Raw genomic sequence first — 5,517 nt, forward strand, 5'->3', positions numbered from 1 at the left:
TGAAATGATTGAGATGGGAGAAGCTGGTATGAACTCGACCTCTCTTGTTTTTGTAAATATGATTAGTTCATCGTTCCTGATTCAACCTATTATGAATAAACATGTTTGCAATGACAATTAGAGATTATAGTTGCTTATGCCATGCTTAATTAGCTAGGATCTTACAATGGTTTACCTTGCGTGCCAACATGCTATTAGAATGGTTGTGATGTGGTATGATAGGGTGGTATCCTCCTTTGAATGATTCGAGTGACTTGACTTGGCACATGTTCACGCATGTAGTTGAAACAAAATCAACATAGCCTTCATGATATTTATGTTCATGGTGGATTATATCCTAATCATGCTTGCACTCGGTGTTGATTAATTTTAATGCATGTTCATGACTGTTGTCGCTCTCTAAATTGATTGCTTCCCAATCTCTTGCTAGCCTTCACCTGTACTAAGCGGGAATATTGCTTGTGCATCCAAACTCCATAAACCCCAAAGTTATTCCGTATGAGTCCACCATACCTTCCTATATGCGGTATCTACGTGTCGTTCCAAGTAAATTTGTATGTGCCAAACTCTAAACCTTCAAATGAAATTATGTTTTGTATGCTCGAACAACTCATGTATCAACTAGGGTTGTCTGTATCTTCCATGTTAGGTGGGTTATTCTCAAGAGGAGTGGACTCCGCTCCTCATTCACGAGAAAATGACTGGTCACCGGGATGCCCAGTCCCATGCTTAAATCAAATCAAAATAATTGCAAACAAAACTCCCCCAGGATTGTTGCTAGTTGGAGGCACCCATTGTTTCGGGCAAGCCATGGATTGATGCTTGTTGGTGGTTGGGGAGTATAAACTTTACCATTCTGTTTGGGAACCGCCTATAATGTGTGTAGCGTGGAAGATATCAAGATCTCTTAGTTGTTATGTTGACAGTGAAAATATACCGCTCAAAATGTTATTTATCTCTATTTTAAAATTGAGCTCTGGCACCTCTACAAATCCCCGCTTCCCTCTGCGAAGGGCCTCTCTATTTACTTTTATGTTAGTCATCACCCTCTTATTAAAAAGCACCCGCTAGAGAGCACCACTGTCATTTGCATGCATTACTATTAATTTATATTGGGTATGACTATGACTCGATCTCTTTTACCATGAATTGCAATGTTTAGTCAGTCCTTGATCTTTAAAGGTGCTCTGCATTTATGTTTTGTGGTCTCAGAAGGGGCTAGCGAGATACCATCTTGTTATATCATATTATGATTGTTTTGAGAAAGTGTTGTCATCCGAGATTTATTATTATTGCTCGCTAGTTGATTATGCCATTGATATGAGTAAACATGAGACCTAAGTGTTATTGTGAATATGGTTAGTTCATAATCTTTGTTGAAAACTTGAATGTTGGCTTTACATATTTGCAACAGCAACAGCAAACAGAGTTTGTAAAAGTTTTTCTTTATCACTTTCAGTTTGTCAACTAAATTGCTTGAGGACAAGCAAAGGTTTAAGCGTGGGGGAGTTGGTATGTCTCCGTCGTATCTACTTTTCCAAACACTTTTGCCCCTATTTTGGACTCGAACTTGCATGATTTGAATGTAACTAACCCGGACTAACGCTGTTTTCAACAGAACTGCAATAATGTTATTTTTGTGCAGAAATAAAAGTTCTCGGAATGACCTGAAAATCCATGGAGCAAATTTTCAGAATTAATAAAAAATACTAGTGAAAGAATTAGCACCATGGGGCCCACACCCTGTCCACGAGGGTGGGGGCGCCCCCCCTAGGGCGCGCCCCCCTGCCTTGTGGGCCCCCTGGACGTCCACCGACCTCAACTCCAACTCCATATATTTGCTTTCACGGAGAAAAAAATCAGAGAGAAAGTTTCATCGCGTTTTATGATACGGAGCCACCGCCAAGCCCTAATCTCTCTTGGGAGGGCTGATCTGGAGTCCGTTCGGGGCTCCGGAGAGGGGGATTCGTCGTTGTCGTCATCACCAACCATCCTCCATCACCAATTTCATGATGCTCACCGCCGTGCGTGAGTAATTACATCGTAGGCTTGCTGGACGGTGATGGGTTGGATGAGATTTACCATGTAATCAAGTTAGTTTTGTTAGGGTTTGATCCCTAGTATCCACTATGTCGTGAGATTGATGTTGCTATGACTTTGCTATGCTTAATGCTTGTCACTAGGGACCGAGTGCCATGATTTAAGATCTGAACCTATTATGTTTTCATGAATATATGTGAGTTGTTGATCCTATCTTGCAAGTCTATAGTCACCTATTATGTGTTATGATCCGACAACCCCGAAGTGACAATAATCGGGATACTTCTCGGCGATGACCATAATTTTGAGGAGTTCATGTATTCACTAAATGTTAATTCTTTGGTCCGGTACTCTATTAAAAGGAGGCCTTAATATCCCTTAGTTTCCATTAGGACCCCACTGCCATGGGAGGGTAGGACAAAAGATGTCATGCAAGTTCTTTTCCATAAGCACGTATGACTATAGTCGGAATACATGGGAAAATTTTGTCTTTGCCACTCTAGATTTTGCCAATTTTCCTTATGCCACCCTAGATTTTGACATTTCACTTTTGCCACTCTTAGCTTTTGCGAACTATCACAATTGCCATCTTGTGACAAAAGCAAAATAATTCCATTTCATTTTTGCCACTCTTAGCTTTTGAAATGTATAACAATTGCCACTCTAAAAATTTTGCTTTTGCCACGGGAATGGCAATTGTGATAATTGTCAAAAACTAAAAGTGGAAAAAGTGAAATGCCAAAATCTAGAGTGGCATAAGAAAAATTGGCAAAATATAGAGTGGAAAAAACAAAAATTTCCCTTCTTTTCCATAAGCACGTATGACTATATTCAGAATACATGCCTACATTGCATTGATGAACTGGACCTAGTTCTGTGTCACCCTATGTTATAACTATTACATGAGGAATCGCATCCGACATAATTATCCATCACTGATCCAATGCCTACGGGCTTTTCACATATTGTGCTTTGCTTATTTACTTTACGGTTGCTACTGTTACAATTACTACAAAACTGCTACTGTTACTTTTGCCACCGTTACCGTTACTTCCATACTACTTTGCTATTAAATACTTTGCTGCAGATAATAAGTTATCCAGGTGTGGTTGAATTGAAAACTCAACTGCTAGTACTTGAGAATATTCTTTGGCTCCCCTTGTGTCGAATCAATAAATTTGGGTTGAATACTCTACCCTCGAAAACTGTTGCGATCCCTGATACGTCTCCAACGTATCTATAATTTTTTTATTGCTCCATGCTACTTTATCTACTGTTTTGGACTATATTGGGCTTTATTTTTCACTTTTATATTATTTTTGGGACTAACCTATTAACCGGAGGCCCAGCCCAGAATTGTTGTTTTTTGCCTTTTTCAGTATATCGAAGAAACAGAATATCAAACGGAGTCCAAACGGAATGAAACCTTCGGGATCGTGATTTTCTAACCGAACGTGATCCAGGAGACTTGGACCCTACTCCAAGCAGTGCCTGAGGCGGTCACAAGGGTGGAGGGCGCGCCCCTCCCCTGGGTGCGCCCCCTACCTCGTGGGCCCCTCGACGCTCCACCGACGTACTCCTTCCTCCTATATATACCTACGTATCCCCGAACGATCAGAACAGGAGCCAAAAACCTAATTCCACCACCGCAACCTTCTGTATCCATGAGATCCCATCTTGGGGCCTGTTCCGGAGCTCCACTGGAGGGGGCATCCACCACGGAGGGCTTCTACATCATCACCATAGCCCCTCTGATGAAGTGTGAGTAGTTTACGCCAGACCTTCGGGTCCATAGCTAGTAGCTAGATGGCTTGTTCTCTCTTTTTGGGTCTCAATACAATGTTCTCCCCCTCTCTCGTGGAGATCTATTCGATGTAATCTTCTTTTTGCGGTGTGTTTGTTGAGACCGATGAATTGTGGGTTTATGATCCAGTATTATCTATGGAAAATATTTGATTCTTCTCTGAATTCTTTTATGTATGATTGAGTTATCTTTGCAAGTCTCTTCGAATTATCCTTTTTGGTTTGGCCAACTAGATTGGTAGTTCTTGCAATGGGAGAAGTGCTTAGCCTTGGGTTCAATCTTGCAGTGTCCTTACTCAGTGACAGAAGGAGTTGCAAGGCACGTATTGTATTGTTGCCATCGAGGATAACAAGATGTTTTTTTTATCATATTGCATGAATTTATCCCTCTACATCATGTCATCTTGCTTAAGGTGTTACTCTGTTTTTAACTTAATACTCTAGATGCATGCTGGATAGCGGTCGATGAGTGGAGTAATAGTAGTAGATGCAGAATCGTTTCGATCTACTTGTTGTGGACGTGATGCCTATATACATGATCATTGCCTAGATATACTCATAACTATGCTCAATTCTGTCAATTGCTCAACAGTAATTTGTTCACCCACCGTAGAATATCTATGCTCTTGAGAGAAGCCACTAGTGAAACCTATGGCCCCCGGGTCTATTCTCATCATATCAATCTCTATCACTTTATTTACTTGCTTTGTTTTTACTTTGCCTTTTACTTTTTACTTTCCATCTATCTATCAAAAATACCAAAAATATTATCTCTATCAGATCTCACTCTCGTAAGTGACCGTGAAGGGATTGACAACCCCTAAGCGTTGGTTGCGAGTTGCTATCGTTTTGTGTAGGTACGAGGGGCTTGTGCGTGGTCTCCTACTGGATTGATACCTTGGTTCTCAAAAACTGAGGGAAATACTTACGCTACCTTGCTGCATCATCCTCTCCTCTTCGGGGAAATCCAACGCAGTGCTCAAGAGGTAGCAAGAAGAATTTCTGGCGCCGTTGCCGGGGAGGCTCACGCAAGCAAGTCAACCATACCAAGTACCCATTGCAATCCCTGTCTCTCGCATTACATTATTTGCCATTTGCCTCTCGTTTTCCTCTCCCCCACTTCACCCTTGCCGTTTTATTTGCCCTCTCTTTCCCAATCTCCTCCTCTCTTTCCTGTTGCCTTTCTGTTTGCTCGTGTGTTAGTTTGCTTGTTTGTCATTATGTCTAATTCCTTATCCGCTCCTATGTCTCCCGAGTTTGAAGTTCTTCACTTCAAGCAAAGGCAAGGAGAAAACTTAAAAGATGCTTGGTATAGGATGATGGAATCTTATCGTAAGTGCACCTTAGAGGTGAACTTTAGAATTCTTCTTCGCAATTTTTATGTTGGGTTAAATATGACGCATAGACAACTCTTGGATTGCATTGCCAAGGGAAATTTCATTGAGATTGATCCCAGTATTGCGCATGAAATTATAGAGGGAATGGTGGGAACACTACCCCAAAAGGGAGGATCTCATCCTACCCAGGAAGAAACCCAAGTGTTTGAGAAGATTTGCGAAGTAACAATTTTTTTTACAAAAGTCTCTTGAGCCTCTTAAAAGTGTTAGCGAAAATCTTCACCGCATGAATATGTTGATTACTCTTTGTAAGTGGTTGGATTCTTTAGATCTAAAA

The sequence above is a fragment of the Triticum dicoccoides genome, chromosome 3B (assembly GCF_002162155.2).
Source record: "Triticum dicoccoides isolate Atlit2015 ecotype Zavitan chromosome 3B, WEW_v2.0, whole genome shotgun sequence".
NCBI lineage: Eukaryota > Viridiplantae > Streptophyta > Magnoliopsida > Poales > Poaceae > Triticum > Triticum dicoccoides.